Genomic DNA, 23,442 nt, shown 5'->3' on the forward strand with positions numbered 1-23,442 from the left:
CTCTCGACCTCCTACGCTGCAGTGAAAGAAGTCCCAGCCTGTTCTGCTTTTCTTTATAACTCAAACCTTCCATACTTGGCAACATCCCGGTAAATCTCTTCTAAGCCCTCTACAGCTTGAAAATATCCTTCCTATAACTGGGCCATTCTACTCTTGCTGTGCTTTGTACTTTTGAAATACTTAACATGGATTATGCTTATTAATGAGCTACTTTCTTTCATTGCAATATTTACCTAAATTCTAGCTAGAGGATAAGTAAAAAATTCCCACTGGGGGAAAATTTTATTCCATTGCTCTCAGTAAAGGCACAGCATGTGCACAGTAAACTGAGCTCTGCAAAGACTAATGCTCCTACTCAGTTCCTGTTTGCTACAATCTTTGTTGGATCCTTTTTTTATGGTGCTTGTGATGCCTGTCTGACTGAGGTCGGAACCTGACTAAGACGTGCAAATCAGGCTGAGAGATGATGAGTAGGAGCCTAATGGATTACAATGGCCTAGTATCTTCTTATTTTGATTTTAACAAAGCTGTTCACTAGTTTGTAAAATAAGATGTGTACAATGAAGGCTTGGTGGTTGCAAGTCACTGTTGAGTATCCTGGCAGCATTAAAGAAGAAAGAACGATATGCTTTTATGTAGCACTTTTCACAACCATGAGATGTCTCAAATACAATTTCTGGTGATTTAGGAACAGTACAAAGAAAGTGTATTATCATAATGTTAAAGCAAGTTACCTAAAGTACTATATTCCCTGAACCAATATTGTGAAGCTTATTTGAGAAAAAGAGAAATAACATAGCAGAAAGATAAAGTTAATATTATGGAAAGCTTAGAATATATGGCAGAAGAGCCTTTCTTCTAAAATTTTCATGTAACTATTTTTTCATTTGCCATTAGAGAGTGAGATTCACTGACTGAGACTGCATTTATTGCCCAACCATCAGAATTTTGAAATTGCTGTGAGTGTGGAGTCACTAGAAACTAGAAAAAGATGGCAGATTTTCCTTTCCTAAAATTTTTGGTGATCTAAATGGGTTTTTAAGTCAGTCAACAATGGCTTCATGATCACTATTAAGCTAGCCTTTAAACCAAATTTATAAAACTAAATTTAAATTTTACCATCCGCAATGCTATAATTTGAGCTCATGTCACCAGACCATTGGCCTGAGTCTTGATTAGAGGGGCAATATGACGATGATACCACTCCTGTAAATATAATGTTTTGATCAAGTCACAATGTGTACCTGCATTTATTAGCTGATGAATGTTTCGCTGCAGTCAGTGAGACATCATACCAGATGACAATGACTCTTTTGTATCCTAAACTTCTGGTGTGATGTGCATTTTGTTGATGAGCAAATTACGATGCTTCTCCCAAACAGGCATAATCTGTTTTGTTTTAAATGTCTTCCCAACTACAAGTGTTATTAATTCTGCATCCTATTCTTAGCTATACACTAGTCTTTTACTAATGGGACATCATCTGAATTCAGCTCAAACAGATGTGATCAACATTTTCTCTACCTAATGGTTATCAAGGGAACTGTGTAAAATGAGCTTGGACAGTTTCAACTTGGCTTCTGTTGGGTATTCACAGCTTAAGAAAAGCACAAACTGTTCAGAATTTGACACTAGATAAGAATGTGCCCATCTTACTCAGGCATTAAGTTTGGGAAATGTAAAAAAAAATTGAAGCAAATAAATTGTTTATTTATAACCATTAATCCGAAAGATGACTACGCTGGAGATTTAAATCCTTTGCTCCATTTGGTGGTCTAAGCACAATTTGTGCCCAAAACTGCATCCATTTTCAGAAGTAAAATTGTATCATTGATAATGGGAACTGCAGATGCTGGAGAATCCAAGATAACAAAGTGTGAAGCTGGATGAACACAGCAGGCCAAGCAGCATCTCAGGAGCACAAAAGCTGACGTTTCGGGCCTAGACCCTTCATCAGAGCTAGGGTCTAGGCCCGAAACGTCAGCTTTTGTGCTCCTGAGATGCTGCTTGGCCTGCTGTGTTCATCCAGCTTCACACTTTGTCATCTTCCATTTTCAGAAGCATTTTTTTCTCCTACACTTTCTACTCAAATTGATTTGCTTATCAAGAGTCCAAAATATTCAACAGTTTAGCGCAGCATTTTAAAATGCAAACGTTTAACAAGATTTTTTTTTACAAATTCTTCCTTGATGCATTGCCATGCAGTCGTCAGTGTCATACACTTCATTTTCAAAAGCATTTAAAATATGCTTATTTTTGCTTTTGTGTGTCCAGCTTGTTTTATTTGGAACTTCTTTGCAATTAAGAGGTAGTCAATGGTAAGAAATTCAGCCTTGGGATGTACGTTTTGTAGTCAGTATTGCTTTCTATGCAAAACAAATCACAGAAACTTAATTTGTGTTGGATTTCATTCGTGCTAAAAATTCTGTGATCTTTCATGCCAAAAGCAATAGTGCAACTGGATGGATGCAGGCACCCAACTTCAGCATTGCATTTCTGTTTTTGTTCTGGTTTTGCATCATATACGCCCAGGTTATTTAATCATCAGCAAGTTGTAGAGAAAAAGTTACTCTATAACTAGTCAGAAGTGCATGTTCAACTAATCCAGTGTGACATTTTCCTAGTGCCATATCAGCCTTTCTAATTGATTGTTTATTCAGTGCCAATTGTTGTAAAATTAGGAGCCACTTTACATTCAGGACCCATGCTGAATAACTATCCAATTGAGACTTGTGGTACCACACACAGAGAAAAAAAATGCATTGCCGGAAGCTACTTAGACTTCAAAACAGTGAGCAACAGCTACAAGCACTATGTCAGATCCACCTGATTATCCACAGTAGCTTTTGTGTTGATTTTTGTGAACTCATTCTAGCAGGAAACTATCTCTTAGCAGTGATCAATACATTTCTCTGATTTCCAACCGTTGAAACAGCCCAATTTACAGAGGCTAGAGCCAGTATTCGATTTCTAGACAAGAATTTTGCAGTATATGGAATTCCAGAGGTGTTAAAGTCAGATAACTGAGCTCCATTCCAGCATTCTCAATTCCAGCAGGACTTCTCTAACATCAAATTACACCTCAACAGACAGCTGCAAGATTCATGAGAATGAACAGAACTGGCGTTCAAATTATTCAGTTGACTGGTTTATCTTAATAAGGAGAACTTAGGGCATTCCAGCATAATTAGCATCTACAACTGATTCCATCTCAAGTGAAATATCGACAGCAATTCTACTCTGCTGCAAATTGAAACTTCTAGTACTTGTTGCTATTAATGTCAAGCAGCATGAAATCATGAAGGAACAGCAGAACACTATGACGCAAAAAAGTACGAATATGATGATTTTGAATGTAGAAAAGGTGACTACACTGCACTGAAAAATGAATGTGGAAACTAATACACTTGCATTAAGCCTTTATTCGTTCATGAAACATAGATGTACCTGACTAGCCAAAATTGCCTCTGAGTAGGTGATGGTGAGCCACCGAGTTCAGCTACTGTGGTGTAATACTAATTTTGACCCAGCAGCCATGAAGGAATGCAATCTGTTTCCAAGTCATGATTATGTGTAGTGAGGAGGGAAGCTTGCTGATGATGGTGTTCCCATGTACTTACTGTCCTTGTTCCTCTATTTGGTAGAAATCACAACTTTGGAAGGATTTTTTGAAGCCCTTGTTGAGTTGTTGCATAGCATTTTTGTAGATAGCACACACTGTTGCCTTGGTGAATTGGTGGTAAAGGGAAGAAATGATTAATGTGATAAGATTGAATAACTTTAAGTCAGAGTTAAGTTGATTCCCTTGCCGAACAAGAATCTAAAATTATTGGATGGTAGATTTTTACATGGTATTCATAGGACAAATTGAACAGTCATGATCTTATTGAATGGTGACGCAGGCTTGCAGGGCCAAATGGCCCAAATTCATATGTTATGCAACTTTTTGTTGTAGTTTGATACAACTGAGTAGTTTCCTTGGCCATATCAGAGAGCATTTAGGCCAGACAATGAAGGAAAATCAATTACTTTCCCTACAGGATATTAGTGAACCAGATGGAGTTTTATTTACATATCTTCACTAAAACTGGTTTCTATTTTAGATTACTTAATTATGTTTAAATTCTCCAGCTATCTTCATGGATGTGAATTCATGCCTCTGAAGCATTAGTCAAAGGTTCTGGATTAGAAATCCATTAACATTCCCCACAAATATGTCTCCACTATTACCGGCTAAAGAGGGTGCAACCGACCACCTACAAATCCATCTTATTACAGGAAACAAATGGAATAAGCAGATTCTCAAAACATCATCTCATCTAAATATGATATTGATGTGAGTGTTGGATGGAACAGGTATGATATACAGATCAAACAATAACAATCATTCATATAATAACCAGTAACAGCAAAGGAAGCAAGTAGGCGACAGAAATTGAAAGGGTTCAAACTTTGAAAGTATTTCAGGATGAGCGGGGTCACTTAATATTTGAGCTCCTTGAATAATTCAGAGACAATATCGATAACAGAGGGAAGAAGTTATAGACAAGCTGGGCTTAGTGTAAGGTACAATATGGAGAGCAGAATTTTGGACATGTTAAATTGAGAGGGGAGAAAGGCAGCCTGCCCAGGACAGTATTAGTTGTTGAGTTTAGGGGTGGCAAAGATATGGACATATCATTTCACAGCATGAACTGAGCTACAAGCAGGTGCAGGCAATATTAAGAAAGTTGATTTGGTGGTAGAGATGACCTTGTGTTGGAAGTTGTGTTTGTGGTTGAATCCTGATTATGAATGGTCTGGGATAACCAATCAGGAGAGGGGGAAACAGATGGTCCCAAAGTTACAGAGTTTATGTCAGATAATGATGATACTTTCACTTTCCCAGTAATCAGCTGAATGAAATTGTACCTCATCCCTGTGGTATTTGTGGGTTGAGGGATGCTACCAATATTCTTCATTCCTTGATTGGGCCTATTTGGTCTGTAGTAGTACAGGAACAGCCACTGGTGAGTCATAGCAAGAACCTCTTGCTTTAACAAAACACAGCCATTTGTTGCATTATACTGTAAGAATATAAAGCCATAAGATGTAGGAGCTGAAGTAAACTGTTCAGCCCATCAAGACTGTTCTGCAATTCAATGACATCATGGTTGATCTGAATATCCTCAATTTCATTTCCTCGTCTTTTCACCATAACCCTTGACTCTTTTACTGATTAAAAAGCTGGAATATACATAATGATCTAGCTTCTACATACGGTAAAGAATTCTATGACTGAATGTCTTCTGAAAGAAAAAAAAACTTTCATCTGTGACTTAACTGGGTAACCCATTACTCTAAGACTATGCCCTGTGCCTCGACTCTCCCACAGGTAAACAGCTTTCAGCATGTACACGACTAAGAACCTTATGTGTTTCAACAAAATCATCTCTCTCCCTTCTAAACTCAATAAGTACAAGCCTAATCTACTCAAGCTTTCCTCCAAAGAAAATATTTCCAGTCCTGGAATAAACCTGGTGAACTTTCTTCGGACTGTCTGCAATGCTAGTACATCTTTGTTTAGATAAGGAGTCCAAAATTGCTCATAGTATTCTAAGTATGGTCTAACTAGCTCTGAGTAATCTGACTATTGCAAATAGAAAGAAGTTACATTAGCTAATTAGACAATTTTACGAAGACTATTTGGGGACATAGATGACATCTCATTTCCCTTCAAGATCCAGAGCTATTCTCCCATCCAAGACTGTATGTCATCACCTCATTGAGTGAAGTCTGATGCAGTCTCCAATATTAGCCCTTCAAAAAATGATTACTTTATTTAACAAGAGAGACAAAAAGAGGTTGGAAGAATACAGCAATCCAGGCAGCATCTGGAGGAATGGAGCACTCAACGTTTTGGGTATTACCCTTCTTCAGGAAGGAGAGGTGGAATTCTAACATGAAAATGGAACTTAAACCCATGTCCAGTGATTATGTCATTAACCAACAGCATTTGATGTGGCATGGGAAATGATCAAGGATCAATCTTTAGGGACTGTAACGCTTGGAAGTAGGAATGGAAAGAGAGGATGTTGCCCAGATGCTCTGACTATGCGCAGATAGACAAGAATGAGACCATGCAGAGACCTTCTGTCCAAAGCAGACAACAGACTTGAGACAAAGGAGGTAACTAATATATGTCACTGTATTAAAGATTGCAATGGCATTCGACAGGATAAGAAGAAATAATGCATCAATTACAGAGAAAGCATAAATTGCTCACAATTTCTCTTTAAAAATGCCAAAGATCCTGTTTTTAAATGAAAAACAATTTGTTTAAAAGTTTGTGAGTTATATTTAAGGCTTGTTTACTTTTTTTTAAGTTGCATGCAGACAAGGGAGATGACAGGTAGCTTAGTGGTATTATTATTGCACTGTTACTCCAGAGACATGGCTAATGTTCCGAGGGCCCAGGGTCAAATCCAGTCAGAGCAGATGGTGGAATTTGAATTCAATAAAAATCTGGAATTGAGAGTCTAATGATGATCATAATCCATTGTCAGTTGTCAGGATAAACACATCTGGTTCACTAATGTCCTTTACAGAGGATTATGCCATTGTTACCTAGTCTGGCCTACATGTGATCCCAGATGCACAGCAATGTAGTTGATTCTGAACTGCCTTCTAACCAATTAGGGATGGGCAATAAATGTCAACATAGCCAGTGGTGTACATGTCTAGAAAGAATAAAAAATGTGCATGTTATTAGATGTAGAAAGGTATATTTTACTGATTTAGATGCTAGAGGGTTAGCTATCATTTTTATTATTAACAATGGTTCTTCAAACATTAATTATTAAAGGATTGTGTAAACTATTCATAAATATAAATTGCTCGTGCAGACAGGAAGATACATTTTTGCTGTGCCTTAGTGAGCACAAGTGTCGGGGATAAAAACAGAAAATACTCACTAAACAGGAAATACTTAGCAGAGTTTTGGTTAAGTTTATTTTAGGGCTGATTATAAGAGTACTATTTTTCCGAAGCTAACAAACATAACAGTGTGGTGAGATTTTTAAAAAATTGCTTCTTAAGCTGGCATCAGGTGGGAAAGAGGATGAATGCTGTTTTCCAAATGACGATAACGTCCTACAAATTTGAAATTAACAAGTTGTAGAATGTAAACATGTAAATGGAGTTTCGCATGAATGCATGTGTGCATGCAGTACTTCAGTTCTGAAAAAGAGCTATATTTAACACAAAACATTACCTCTGCTTCTCTCTGGATGCCAGCAAACCTCATTAGTATTACCATTAGTCTCTGTTTTTCCATTGAAAGAACATCCAGTCGAACAAATGGTCCCATTCTTGTCTACCTGGCCACAGTCAGAGCATCTGAGTAATATCCTCTCTTTCCATCCCATATCCAAGCTTTACAGTCACCAGGGATTGGCCTTAATCAAAAGAAGGCGGCAGATTAGGATGCTCACGCAAGAGCTCCTCTAATCTGCCTGCTCTTTTTCTTTCTTCTTTTGACTCTTTATTTTTATTTTTCCCTCCCCTCATCTCCCCTCAGCACCAGAGGCAAAACTGCCAAGGTCCAGCAGCAAGTCCCCGTAGCAGTGAGTCCTGGAGTGTGAGCCTGGGGAATGGGCCGGAAGACAGCATGAAGCTGCGTGTCCTGGAGCAACGTGAGGAACGAGCCAGTACAGCACAAGGTACAAGCTGATACAGTGAGTCAATACAGTGTGGGCTGTGAGTCCTGGAACACCGCCTGGGGAATCCCAAGTCCGGAAGCAGCGTGTGGGAGATGAATTACGGTAAAGTGTAACTTACTCTGTTGCTGCTGAGGACTGGTGAAGAGCAGACTGGAGGCTGGAGTGATGCGGGACAGTTTTTGGACTTGGGCCTGGTGTTATGTGCCCAGCTGCAGCTGTTTGGTACTCTTACTGAACTATAATGTAAATCCTTACCTTTTAATCCTCTTGTATAACAACATTATATCTTTTTTGACTCTGTAAGATTTGTACCAAGGTACATATACCTAAGAAGGCACCATTAAAGGGCAGCCATTCCAAAAACTTTTCAATGTACTTCTGTATTGGAGTATAACTGACAATAAAGGATATTCTATTCTATCTTATTCTATTCCTATGCCACATCAAATGCTATTGGTTGGCATAATCATTGGACATTGGTTTAAGTTTCACATACATATTGGAAGCAGACAATTCCATTTCTCCATCTCTCTATAACCCCTCACTTCCTCTGTTTTAGTTGGCTGCTTGTGCAACATCCAATCTACGGTTGTACATCAACTTTCTCATCATGGTATCTGGTGTTATGGTCTGAAAACTGCCAATGGTTTTACTTCTATTTTTTAGTAGACTATTCTAAACATTTACCAAAGTCACATTGATGTTCCCAAATTTGCTTTTCTAAGAAATAACCTGCATTTTCCCATATCTTTCTTATTTAGCAACAGGGATCCATCTTTAAGTGAAAGATTTGACTGTCAATATTTTAAAAATAAGGAGTTTTGTGGGATTAAAACATGTGTCAGAGTATTTATGACTTTAAAGGTAGTAAATCATTAACATTCATGATTGGATCACTAAATGCAGACTAAAATTTCTGGTCAGATGTCGTTTTTGTTCGTAGTTACGCACAAATATTTCTGTTCATGTATAATAAATAACATTCATTGTGCAAATATTCTCCCTTTAAATCAGGAATGTGTTTCTATGATACACTACAAATGTAGTGCACTACTCTTCCTTGGCCTTCATATCTCTACAGTGTTCAATATTGTTGACCATGATCATCCTCAAATGCCTTTCTTCTATTTTCCAGATGAATTACATTGCCCTTGCCTTGTTTCACTCATTTACCCAATTGTATTTGAAGTATCTCAAGCCAAAGGTTCTTCATCCAAATTCCTCAAGATCTATTATGGTCTTTATTCTATTTCCCATCCACCTGTTTCATTTTGGCAACATAATCAACAGGCCAGATGCCATTTTCCACATCCATGCTCCCAGCACACTAACAAACACATCAGTGGGCATTTTGTCCAAAAAACACATCAGAGTTCAACCTTGTACTAGTTCTGAGGAAGGGTCACTGGACCCAAAACATGAACTCTGTTTTTTACTTCACAGATGCTGCCAGACCTGTTGAACTTTTCCAGCAAGTTTGTTTTTGTTACTGGCACCTAAATACTGGTTCAAAAGAGCTATGATTGTTGAAGAAAATTTGTGTTTAAAGTTCCTTTAAAACTATCACTTCTTTTCCCCAGCATACCTCAGCATGCTGCCAGCAAGCTGAGGGTGGATACTACAGTTGGTGAGGCAAAAATAGCAATGATCATTGTGGGCAGCATAAAGGACCATGAACTCAGGATAGAGCTGGCTGTAATGAAGCTGTGGATCATGTAGGTATTGGTCAACAGTGCAGCTTGTGCATTTTCAATTAGAATGAGTTTGGAAGTCACCAGAAATCTCATCTTAAGTTATCCAGCCATGTTTATAGGCACAGACACTAATCCAAAAGGAAATGGTTGCAATTTTCAAACTTAAGAAACATGCAGCAGAAAATGGCTTCATGTGAGCTTATAGATGGGAGCATATATTACCAAGATACTAAGGAGCAAAAGTGGCTTGCTCTGCCATTCAATAGAATTCAATCGTGATTCAGGTCTCCGTTCTTCTGATACATTTCCTCTATAAACCCTTGTCTTCTTTGCCTATCAAAAATATGTCTAACTCAGACTGGAATAAACTCAATGACCTCTGTTTTCTGGGGTAAGATAATTCTACAGAATTATACACCTCAGGGAGAAAAAAGAAATCTCCTCATTTACGTCTTAAAGGGAGGATCTCTCATTCTTAAAACAATGTACTGTAATTTTATTCACTACCGCAAGAGGAAAGATCGTCATGATGTACACCCAAGCAAGTCTTCTCAATATAATAAAATGTGAGGCTGGATGAACACAGCAGGCCAAGCAGCATCTCAGGAGCACAAAAGCTGACATTTCGGGCCCAGACCCTTCATGTCTGATGAAGGGTCTAGGCCCGAAACGTCAGCTTTTGTGCTCCTGAGATGCTGCTTGGCCTGCTGTGTTCATCCAGCCTCACATTTTATTATCTTGGATTCTCCAGCATCTGCAGTTCCCATTATCACTGATACAAGTCTTCTCAATACATTATTTTTCAATAAGGTTCCTCTCGTTCTTCTAAACACCAACAAATATAGCCTCAATTTATCTATTTTTCATAAGGCCTTCATCCCAAGAATGAGTCAAGTGAACCTTGTCTGAGCTGCTTCAAAATTTCAAATATTGAGATCAAAATTGTATGCAGTTCACCAGAAGTTGTCACACTGAGACCCAAGCTGCAGGAAAATTTCCTAATTTACATAGCTTATGCCCTTTGCAATAAATGACATAATCCCATTCGCATTCCTCTTCACTAACTTGATCAACATTGTAACCTTAGTGACTGATATACCAGACAATCTAAAGACTTCCGTGCTAATGAGTTAAACAATCTCTTTCCATTTAGCATACCATTTTTCTATTCTCCTTGCCATAGTGGACAAATTCATATTTGCCCACATTGTACTTCATCGAACAATTTTTGTCACTCAATTTATTAATATCCCTTTGCAGATATGCTACCTTCTCTTAACAACTTAATTTCCTGACTACCTTGCTGTCATTGGCAAATTTAGCTACTATACATTTGCTCCCTTCATCCAAAACCATTGATTTCAATAACAAATATTTGAGGGCCCAGCACTGATCTGGGGGCATAGTCTCTGCTCCCGTGTTGCTAAGTAATCCCTTATTCTTTCCTGATATGAAATGTGGGAGGCAATTGTTTACTGATATTTTCACTGTTAATCCAGAGACAAAAATAACATGCTGGGTATGAATCCTGCTACGACAGATGGTGGAATTTGAATCCAATGAAAAATATCTGAAATTAGGAATCTAGAGATGACCATGAATCTGTTGCCGATTGTTGGAAAAACCCATCAGGTTCACTAATGTCCTTTAGGGAAGGAACTGCCATCCTTACTTGGTCGAGCCGACATGTGACTCCGGATCCACAGCAATATGGTAGACTCTCAACTGCCCTCTGGGCATTTAGGGATGGGCAATCAGTGCTGCCTGGCCAGTGATGCCATCATTCCGTGAATGAATAAAGAAAAAATATGAATCTTATTATTTAGTTTTATTGACTTTCAGAATACACCCAGTTTTGTGTGAACATAATTTTCCATAGTGGAACAAAATTAGCAGATTTAGTGGTGCAAACAGCTTGCTAACTTTATGCTGTCTGATTATTTAAATGAGTGAAGTATGCTTACAGCTTGGCTGCAGGCTATGAGTGCTAGGCCCGAAATGTCAGCTTTCCTGTTCCTAAGATGCTGCTAGGCCTGCTGTGTTCATCCAGCTCCATGCCTTGTTATCTCTGTAAAATGGTATAACTGGTTTGCTTGAAGGTTTTCTGATGCAGCTGAGGCTTTGGCGCACAAAATGGACAGAGCAGAGATCCTTCTTCCACAGGATTTGTGACAACCTCAATAAAGACATGAGGAAGGTGATGGGAGCATGTAGTCACCACTATCAATGGCAACAGTCTAGAAGTGAGGACCAGGACACAATGCAGGAAAAAGTTGATGATCTCAGACAACTGGTCAAGGTCGCTGAATGCATCTTTAACTACCACTTCCTAACAAATATATAATCCCCACAGCATGGAAACAGGCCATTTTGTTCAACGGGTCCATACCTATCTCTGAAGAGTGCGCCATCCAGAGCCATCCCCCTTCCTTATCCCTGTAATCCTGTATTTCCGATGGCTAACTGATCGAGCCTGCACAATCCTGAATGCTATGGGCAATTTAGCATGGCCAACCCACCTAACTTGCACATCTTTGGACTGTGGGAGGAGACCGGAGCATCTGACAGAAACCCACACCAACATGGGGAGAATATGCAAACTCCACACAGACAGCGGCCTGAGGGTGGAATCAAACATGGGTGCCTGGTGCTGTGAGGTAGCAATGCTTATCATTGTTAGAAGAGACTTTGCAGTGGGGTTAAAATTGTTTTAGAGATAGTAGGAACTGCAGATGCTGGAGAATCCGAGATAACAAGGTATAGAGCTAAATGAACACAGCAGGCCAAGCAGCATCAGAGAAGCAGGAAGGCTGACATTTCGGGCCAAGACCCTTCTATTTCTGAAGAAGTGTCTCGGCCTGAAATGTCAGCCTTCCTGCTCCTCTGATGCTGCTTGGTCTGCTGTGTTCATCCAGCTCTATACCTTGTTATCTCATTGCTAGCCATTGAGCCACTGTGCTGTCCAAATGTGCCATGATTGTACAAATATTATGACTATATATGTAACTATATGGAAATGCCACATTACCTATAAATTCCTTTTATTTACCAATTCAGTGTCTATCAAGCATGAGTCAGAACTTATAAATCTCATCTCATCCTCACACACTGTACGACCGTGAGTCACACACCACATCTTACTGCTTGCACATCCTGTCAGTTCAGTGTTAAAAAGCATTACTCAAAATAAGCTCATCAAAACTCTATATTTTGTCAGACAAAGTAGTCCATAATCAAAAGCAACAACACACTAACAAATAGAGTTCAAGCACATCTGGCCACATGGAGGAGATAGTGCTTGTCATCACTGATCGGACACAAGCAAAGTGCTTGTGCTGGTGCTCCATCTGAAATCATGGCAATGAAAACTTTACCCATCTTCTTACAACCCACTTCCCCACCACCTCAAAATCATTTCTGTGTAGCAATCTGATTTTTGACTCTTGTTCTTGCTTCACCATGACCCCACCCAAACTCAACCACCCAAACACCAACACCCTTCCTTCACTTAAATCACCCTACTGTTTTTTAAATACTCAAGAACTGCCACCTGATTACACCTGATCAGCAAGGCGTGCAGGGCACCAACTGTACTGAACAATTATCTTTCAATCTCACAATTGTAGCCACAGGCTCAGATGTTGCCACTTTATGTACTTTAGTTGGTACATAGAGATGGAACCTACATAAAGTGAGTCATTTGGTTTGAGTAAACTGTTGTCAAGGTAGGGAGTAAAGATAATCAGGTGTCACCACTTATAAAGGGAACAGTTGCAGACAAATTCAGTTGTAAAGGATTCAGATGAGGGCTTCAATGAGGCAGGATACAGGAAAAAGATATAGACATGCACACGAAAATGCTATATACAACGGTAGGATTGCCAGAATGTCCAATGTCAGACAGCAGAAATGAATCCAGTTCAGAGCATCACATAAAGCTTTCAGTTCATCCTTTCCAGTGTGGAAATGGCAGCTAACTCCAGAAGGAAGTGAATGGACCTTGCCCTGATTCAGCATCTAAGGGGTAATTCTCAGGTTCTGTTGTAGCACAAGCAATAGTTACCCAGTGCCCAGAGTTGCAGCAGAAGCTCAGACTTGAGTTCATGAAGTCTCAACTTGTTGTTGTATACAGTCTTCAATTACCATTGCTCAAGGGGTTTTCAGAGTCTTACAGCAGGCCAACAATCTATGACCCAATAGGTTTTAAGGATTATTATCACCACTAGTTCTGTGGGGTGTGAACCTGCCATGTGCATTCCTGCCAGTGTCCTTGCAACTCAGTCAGCCAACACTGACTGCTCCCACACATGCCAAAGTGGTGCAATCTGTAGCTAGATAATCAAGGCCCAGAGATGCTTGACAGCACCTAGAAAAGCCATCTGTTGTCTGAAAGTTAGCAGCTTTTCAGGAACGATGCTGTAGCCGTTGAAGAAACAGTGTATAAGTGTACCAGGCCTGGCACAGGCACATGCATGACAGACTCCATGAGGGTACGTAAGGGTAATTGATTATTTTAGTTTGTATGGAAATTGGAAGGTTGGTTGGACTTAGTTAGTAGGGAATAGTTGCTTTGTGGTGATCTTATTTTAGCATAGTGGCTAAGAGGTTGCTGTGATACTCCACAATTGAGGAACAGATATGTGTGGAACTGTTGTCCAACAGAGATTTGGGATTGTGTTCCATGGAACAGTAGTGGTAATTATAAACAGCCCAGCCTGAAAGGGATATAACAGTGCCTGCCTCCTTCACATTGCTTCTTCTCCCTCTTCTTGCTCCTCAGGCTCATAGTGTATCCTTAGTGTATGGGCTATGCCTTCAATGATGTCACAATAATGGATCATAGCCCTGAATGGCTTAAGCTCATTTCACACTTTTAAACAAGATGTTTTTTTAAGAGACAGACAAGCCAAGAATGACTGAAAATGTAAATCCTGAGAATAGCATTCACTGAATTCATTCAAAGCCCCAGTGTGAACGTGTGACCTGCCACCCCTGTAGAGTATTACAGGAACCCCAGAGAGACTTAAAAGGAAGAAATGCAATGTGAAAACTGATGGGCTTTCCTACTGAGAGGAGAAAACTCTTGGTTATATTCCCAAAGAGCGGATATGAGTCGAAACTCATAGTTGTATTTTACTCTGTCAGGAACACACAAGAACAATAGTTAAAATCCCTTCAGCTCCAATCTCAGTGTGAAAGTTGGTTGATGTGGTTGTGTGATTTAGTGTGCTGTGAAAGTTACTGCTTGAGGACTGCCACTAGACATCACTACGATGCTGCTGAATCAAATCTCTCTCTCTTTCTCTGAGTTCTAGAAGTCAGGCCAGCCAGCGAAGCCTTCAGCAAACATGAAACAGGACAAAGCCAAGGATCTCAAAATCAACTGTTTCACTAATACTGTCAGCCTTACTGTTCTCATCCAGCTTAGTGGCTGCAATACTCCACTTCACGTTCTTCACAAACCCAGAGACCTTTTTTTATGTTTTTAATTGTCATCTTTTTGTTTAATTCATGTTCTAATTGGTACATATAGTATCTTTTCTTTAAGTAGCTAATAAACTCAGCCTTTCATTAACACAAGAAAGCCTGGTTAATATGGCACCTTTTAAAACAAAGACTTTTGGTGAGGATAAGGTATCCTTAAGGGAACGGATCTCAATAACTTCTTGCAATTCTAAAAACCATCATGCTCAGAAGAGTGATAGAGAAGCAGCAAGGTTGACATTTCATGGAAGGGTCTAGGCCGGAAACGTCTGCCTTCCTGCTCCTGTGACGCTGCCTGGCCTGCTGTGTTCATCCAGCACTACACCTTGTTATCTCAGATTTTTCAGCATCTGCAATTCCTGTTATCTCTCTCAAGCTTTGAAGGGTGACTGGTAATTAATCAACAACTAACTTGGGAGTGGTTAATAATGCCTTGAGATAGGTCAAAAATGACACAACATCAGATATTAGTGAGCGAGGCTCCGAACATTTGTAATTTCAAATAAACCTGTTGGACTATAGCCTGTGTCATGTGATTTTTTGCCATGTCCACTCTAGTCCAAAAATGGCACCTCCACATCATGGCCTTCAAATAGCACTGATAGGGAAATCCTTCCGGCTACTATGCCTGTGTTCAAGTGTGTACGTTTAAGACAGAGCATTATCTGGCCCGGTACGGTCAAAAACGACAGTGCTGGCATGAAGTCAGTGATACACGTTGACTGATACCACAATTCACACACTCTAAACACTTCTAGCACAAACACCTAAAGTACGTACTAATTCCTCAACAAGTTTAAATCTGACATAAATTGTACTGGGCACAAAATTACTTTGGTACCAAATCCATACTGTGTGGACAACAGGTGCTAGGGAATCAAAATTTGCGTTTGGAGTTTGCAAATGCAGTGTGATAAATGTAAATGTTCCAGTCATTCAACAGGGGGAGCCCTTCCAAAATTGACATTAACTGCACAAAGACCTTCACATGAATGTTGCTTTGAGTTCCTTACAGATTGAAACATGGCATGTAAAGGACATTTATTTGGCCAGCACTGCCATCCCTCATTTGAAAATCACACCACGTACTTTTTACTCACAATTTTTTTTGTTTGAAAGTTTGGATTCCATTGAACAATTACTTTCTTCCGCTGCAAAAGCTTAGTATTTTGATGAAATACAACAAACAGGAATGTAATGGAACTCCCAGGGTATTCAACTCTTTGTAGGGTTACGCTGTATAAAATCAACTGAAAATATTGAACAGTCAAGCCGAGTTATAAAAGCATGTTTTCCGTTGTGCTTTCATAATTCACTTTTCTCTTCTCTGTATTAACAGTAAAAACCGTACACATTGATGTATTATTACCTGTCAAAAATAATATTACAATGATGGCAAGCAGCGTACTAACAAATACCCAGAAGACTAAATCACACCAATCCATGAAGGCATACAACTATACTATGCTATAACTATTATATACAACTGTACAAATTTCAGGTCATGCACTAAGCACATTCATCCAAATTTAAATGAATTTTCAGCAGTCCTGAAAAATGATTTGATCGACTGACTATTAATCAGATTCAAGGCAATAGATTAAAGTATAACACATCAGATTAATATAAATAAATATGTTTCTTCAATTATCAAGAAATCTCATATTTTACACATTTTTAAAAATCTTTAAAGAATGCAACAATAGGACGGTAACACAATTTTCAAGGTTAAATACCAAATGTGCAGTAATAACTGTCGAAGTCATGAGAACTTTTCAGCTTTGTTTTTAAACCCTATACAATGAGAATGTAGTTTGAATATGATAGGATACATTCTGGAAGGTCTTCAAGACATTATCTTTCACGGTTTGTTTGCATTGAATTGCAGAATAACACATCCAAAAGGTTAGTTTCATACTTGAAGTTAGAATAAGCACTGAAAGAAATATGGTGGTTACGGCTTCTGAAGAAATCTGACTGCATTGAGAAATTATTCAACTCATAATCAAATGTTAATGGAAGACTGGTAGAACAGTGAGTTTAGTTGTTATTCAACTTCATAATGAGGACTAAAGGGGCACACAGTGAAGCAGTCACTTAAAACAATAACCTGAGGCTGTTACTTCCACAAGTTATCTGGATTGTTATCCTGCAGGATAAGGCTCTTAATAGCTCTCAGCCTCCTGCACAACATGTCTTCTTAAACAATGACAAGAATGAAAGACAGTGCTGACAGAATAAATAACTAAACGTTGTCTGTCTACTAATTCTATTTTTCTACTCTGAAAACATCCTGCAGGTTTCCAACAGATATCTGTATGCATTTAAAACAAATAATTATAGGACGTGTTGCAGCATTGATTCTGTAAGGTTGCAAATTATGTATAACTGTGTAAATTACGTGTAACAGTAGTTATTAAGATCCTCAACATGGCAATTTGAAAATCTCATAAGATTTTTATTTCAAGAAAAAGTAGTTGGTAATGCCCAGAGCTTTCAAAGTATTTTAACTTTAATTGATTTGTGATTAAAAATCCAAATTATCATTGTGCCAACTTTGGAAACAGGTTGAGTGGATGAATCCTTGTTTTGGTTGTAACATGCCCTCGGAAACAATGTTGCCAAGTGCCCCTGTACAGATATGTATATTTTAATCTTTGCATCTTTTGATATGCAGGTTTCAAATTATGTTGAAAGGCAAATTTTCCATACGTGCAGCAGCAATAGCATTGGGAATTATTTCATATTCTGTGCCCATGAATTCATCATTAAGAATGCAGTATTAGTTTCTGACAATGCTGTGGATCTGAAAGGAGATGAGATTACAGTTCACCAGCCATGAACTGAATTCCCACAGTGCTTTCTTCTGTACGAACAGCATCTCATTTCTCAACCACCTCAGCTGGGCTGTCAGCAAAGAAAAGGCATATGAATCTCAAAACATTCATTATGTTAATTTACTATGTTAATTTGGTTATTATCAGAATGATTCGGGAGGGTGGGGATGGAGTTTGACATTCATTTCAGAATTGAGAGAAAAGTCTAACTGCTGAGAATATGATCCGGGATGATAAAGATATTAATCCTGTCTCCATACCAAAAATCACTTCTTCTCAGACAGTGAATACATAGGGAAAACATTATTTTTTACGTTTTATTATCCAGTATGAATCGATAGAATGTAACAGAATCTCCTCAGTACACGCTAAGTCATTTTGTTTTCTTGCTGTTTTCCATGACTGTGCTGATTGCTACCAAAGCAACTATGTTGTGCAGTAAAGTGCAATGAATGGGATTGTCTGCAGGCACTGTTTAGAAGATTTGAATTGTGAAGCTAAGCAATGTCAGCTGGCCAAAATGATGAAACACTTGTATCAATTCACAAGTAATTTGATCAGACAAAAGAATTGATCAAATTAACACTTTCCACAATGGTTTCAAACATAATATACTTTAATATGACACAAAATTTAATCCTGGTCAAAAACGCAAGGGTTAACTTTTCCCAAAGGCAATGTAAAAACTTCACATTTCAGTGCTTCTTTGCAGATTTGTTAAATTGCATCTTTTTTCTCTCTATTTGTTCTATTTGCACTTGCCAATGCTTGACTGGTATGTTGATGACATCCGTTTTTCTCATCATTGTTTTCAATTGAACTCCAAAAATCCCAAAAGCATATCTGCCATTTAAAGCAACTGCGGGTTATACCTAAAATTAAAAAAAGCCTTATGTGCATGTAATTTGACTTAGTCTTTTTGGTAGTAGACTCACTTTTTCAATTCTGATGCCTCTGTTCAGATATAAATGTCAGACAATAATATTTGTTGTTTTCCCCCTTTGCCCAATCTCCACCCAGTGAAACAGATAAACTTATTTGTGCATGGATCTCCCTCTAGTGGAATAGCTGAGAAAAAGAAAATTGAATGAGGTCGGCAAGTTTCAATGATTGGTTGGCCTGATAACAAACTCCTGATCATTTCATTGGAGTCTACTTCTGCTGCCTCAGAGTGAAGCCATATTGGAAGTCGCTTTGCACATCATACAAATGGAAGGCCAATTTGGAAAATAGTTTTCCCATTGATGTGACTGCTGTCGAATGATTTCCAGCTATGTTGTAAGCTGTCTGCACTTTTCTTTATTGAAGTCAATATCAGCTCTGAGCGATAGAGTATACCTTCCATGAAATGCCATGTGAGACAACTGCATATAATTTAATCATTTTAATCCAATTGTCAAAATGATTATAGCAAAATGCCAAAATAAGACTGTATATGCTTTATTATAAACACAAATGATCAATGCTAGTGGTCAGTGAAATGAAACATCAATTTTCAAATAATGTTCTACTCCATGGAATAAATTTTCTCGTATTTTAGAAATCAGTTATTTCAATTTCCAAGTCTAGTGTACCATGTTGATGTTGACACTGAAAACAACTTTTACAGAAATGACTGAAAATCTTTATTTTTCTCTGTAATTAAAATGTGTTGTTTAAGTTGGATCTCAGATAACTAAATTTCATCCTGCACATCCACCAGTTAACTAACGAGAAAAATGGGCATTCTTTTGCTTGCCCATCTGCAACATGCTTCAGTGACCTTCCTCTTCATGTTGCAAACAGCAAGAAAAAGTCTTCTGTGCAAGAGATCGAGGCCAGTGACTTTTATTTAATAAACTTCAATAAACCAGAGGGCAACAATCAGCCTCATGCATCAGTATCATTTAATATTCAGCATTTGTGTTTTTTAAAAGTGAAGGATGCAATCTTCAAAAGCCAAAAAATAATTACAATTTCACCCGGGAAGTCTGCAATATCAGGTTAAAATCCAAGAGGGACCTCTTTTCTAAAGTACATGTTTTCAGCACCACAAAAAAAGGATTGTTGTAACAGTTACCAGGCAGAAGTTGAATGATCCCTGAAAGTTATTATAGAAAGTGGCTATTATTTTTTATATAGTTGCCAGAGTACCTGAGAAGTCAGTGAAATAAAGATGGATAGTGCATCACATTCATCCTTATCAATACCAAACAGAGGGCAACGTACTCACAGCATTAAATGCCAGGTTGAGAGCAGTCCACAAGCAGCTGTGCTTTACCCTTGAACCAGCAGGTATTCAAAGAAAATGCTCTTCCGTTTGATCTTGGGGTTCATTCCTGACCCAACAACCTAAATTTGGCAAGCTGACAATAAATTCTGTGCTGCGATGTTTGTGCAATCTCAAAACACCGCTCTCATTCTGAGTGAAGAGCTCCTATTACAGTCACACATTAAGCAGGGTCTCTTTTTCAAAAGCAATACAAAACAATGAACGTGCAGATACACACACACAAACGCACATCCGACCTTATACAAGCCCACCAGTTCACATTACCATACTGAAGTCTTGCCATGCTGAGAGGTTCGGGCCATCCCATTCCTCCAAAATGCATTCTACAGAAGATGAAATAAATCCACTTTCATATTCTTTCAACATAGCCTGCAAATTCCTGATGTGAGAACAAGCTGAATTATACCAAAACCTGCTAGTCTGTTAGGTTCTGACGAGAATTAGCTAATTCCTTTGTGGATGCCAGGCAATCAGCTCAACACTCCAGACTCCTCACACTCTTACAACCTAAATGACAGGAGATAACTGCCAATCCCCAACTGCTTCTACTGTAAGCAGGAACAGAAGCACACACATATTAACATCACTGGAATGTACCATACATTGCTGCTGCTGGAGGGGGAGACAAGACAATACGACTCAACATTCTTAAGCAGCAAAAGCATCACCTTCGCACTTCAAGAATATTTTTATATATTAACTGTGTGTTACTCATTACAGTTTCATAAACAATTAAGGTTCTGTGAAACGTACAAACCAAGAAGATATATTTAAAAAATTGAAGGAATCACCATAATTTTAAGAAACTTATTTTAGTATAAAAGTATTTTAAATATCAATATTATTCACAAGTTAAGAAAATGAAAACTTCCACAGGTGCGGAGTATCTAAATGGGGTCAAATCTCCCTGGAGATTTACTGGAGAAAGTTAGTACCTGAAAAAGGGTTAACTGATATCACGAAATAAATTCTGCTCGTCCAGATATGAAAGGATTTTTCATTGGGGAAGCTCACAAATTATTCGGTTGCGTGTACTAGAATGTCTCCTCACAGTGATCTCTCTTAGACCCAGCCTAATATATTACAGGAGACTATTATGTAACACGGAGGTAATGTAAATAACTACCAAGCATGATGTGAAAGATCTATTCAAGCTTGTCAAGCCTGAGCCTATCTTCTGCTGAAGACTTTGTGCAGGAATCCTTCCGCACTTATATCTGTAACACAGACCAATAGTGAACCAAGATAGCACCGGACTGTGGAGCCATTTTGCGAGCCATCTGCAGCAGATCTTAATTCTTACATATTTTATAATCATCCTGCTCTTCTAAACCACAATTCTAAGTATATCAAAATTACGATAATGTTTTCTTAAATCTGCTTTCAGGTTTGAGGATCTTCTGATTGACAAGGCTTGATTGCTAAATTTGCAGGCTGCCCAGATGGATCGCAGGCCTTCTGGCCTCTTGCAGGTCTGACCTCAAAACCAGAGCCAAGGCCCGATCAAGGAGAGAACCAGATCTGACCCCACCATGACCCAACATCGAAGAGGCTCGACCGAACCAACCACAAGACTTCCCAGAATGCTCAAGGCTGTGACTGGTGCCCAGGACCCCATCAGGAGCACTCACTCACTTTCCACAGCAGCAGGCTTCCTCCACCGACGCCTGGGATCGAACAGGAGCAGCCACTTACCCAGGAAATGTGGAGGCATGTGGATTTAAGATGAGACTAAAACTTCAGGGTTTCAAATCTGCCTCCTTGGCAAATACCTGGCAAACATCCATGCCATTGAGAAAAAAACGGGTGAACTGAAAGCTAGACTCGCTTTCCAACAGGAATTGAGGGATGGCTGTATGCTCTGTTTTACAGAGACATGGCTTGCTCATGCTGTACTGGACTGAAAATTTCCCACTTTACTGAATGGACAGCTCAGCATCCACCGGCAAGGCAAAGGATAGTGGGGTCTGCTTGCTGATCAACACCTCCTGGTGCTCAGACGTAGCAACCTTAGCAAGTTACTACTCCATGAACCTAGAGTATCTTACAGTAAACTACTGACTGGGTTAGTTCACCTCCACTATCCTGACAGCAGTCCATATCCCATCTGGCATGGAAGTGATGAATTCACTCAATGTAGTATACAATGCTACAAACAAACGGTCTTGAGACGGAATACCCTGGGGCCTTGCTCATTGTAGCTGTTGACATCAACCAAGCCAAGGATGTGCTACTGAAATACCATCAACACAACTCCTGTTCCACTAGAGGTGGAATATCGTTTACATAGAACATAGAACATAGAAAAGTACAGCACAGTACAGGCCCTTTGGCCCACGATGTTGTGCAGTGGAATATTCCTAATCCAAAAATGAAATAACCTAACCTACGTTCCCCTCAATTCACTGCTGTCCATGTGCATGTCCAGCAGTCGCTTAAATGTCACTAATGACTCTGCTTCCACGACTACCACTGGCAAACTATTCCATGCGCTCACAACTCACTGGGTGAAGAACCTCCCTCTAACGTCTCTTTTATACCTTCCTCCTAACACCTTAAAACTATGACCCCTGGCATTCAATCCTGCCCTGGGGAAAAGTCTCTGGCTATCGATTCTATCCATGCCTCTCATTACCTTGTACACCTCAGTCAGGTCACCTCTCTTCCTCCTTCTCTCCTGAGAGAAAAGTCCGAGCTCAGTCAACCTCTCCTCGTAAGACAAGCCCTCCAGTCCAGGCAGCATCCTGGTAAACCTCCTTTGCACCCTCTCCAAAGCCTCCACATCTTTCCTATAATATGGCGACCAGGACTGGACACAATATTCCAAGTGTGGTCTCACCAGGGTTTTGTAGAGCTGCAGCATAACCTCGCGGCTCTTAAACTCGATCCCTCTGTTAATGAAAGCCAAAACACCATATGCTTTCTTAACAACCTTATCCACTTGGGTGGCAACTTTGAGGGAGCTATGCACTTGAACACCAAGATCCCGCTGTTCCTCCACACTGCCGAGAATCCTTCCTTTGATCCTATATTCAGCATTTATTATTTACTATTGCTATTGTTTACTATTTCTATACAAACATCACAGATACCAACCACTCCATTCCCATCAGCACCTTGGAAAATCAGATCACGATACTGCGTTCCTTCTCCCGGCTTACAAGTAGAAATTAAAGGGTGAGACCTAGTACAGAAAGTGGTGCAGTATTAGTCTGAGGCAACAGAAGGGCTTCTATGAGACTGCTTAGAGTTGTAAACTGGTCCATATTCAAGAACTCCATGACTTATCAAAATGACTATGCCACTACCCTCACATATTTCATCAGTAAGTACATGACTGCATGGAGAAGAAATTATTCAGAATGTTCCCCAACCAGAAACTGTGGATGAACCAGGAGATCAGCTCAAATCTGGGGCATACATGTCGAGCAACACTGAATTATACAGGAAATCCA

General features: G+C 39.2%; 1 protein-coding gene across 9 annotated transcripts in view; it reads right to left on the reverse strand.

The window, feature by feature from the left end:
* The window catches only part of tenm1 (teneurin transmembrane protein 1), a 2,164,854-nt gene that overhangs the window by 920,269 nt on the left and 1,221,143 nt on the right, over positions 1–23,442 (reverse strand). For 2 of the 9 annotated variants that reach the window (XM_048544392.1, XM_048544391.1), the window contains exon 1: positions 20,252–20,521. The exons of 4 other annotated variants lie outside the window; for them this stretch is intronic. The gene's annotated coding sequence lies outside the window, so the exon portion shown is untranslated. Of the gene's footprint in view, positions 1–19,927; positions 19,948–20,251; positions 20,522–23,442 lie in introns of those variants that run through there. 3 more of the 9 variants (XM_048544388.1, XM_059651407.1, XM_059651408.1) reach the window with 3 other exon arrangements.

The sequence above is a fragment of the Stegostoma tigrinum genome, chromosome 15 (assembly GCF_030684315.1).
Source record: "Stegostoma tigrinum isolate sSteTig4 chromosome 15, sSteTig4.hap1, whole genome shotgun sequence".
Taxonomy (NCBI): domain Eukaryota; kingdom Metazoa; phylum Chordata; class Chondrichthyes; order Orectolobiformes; family Stegostomatidae; genus Stegostoma; species Stegostoma tigrinum.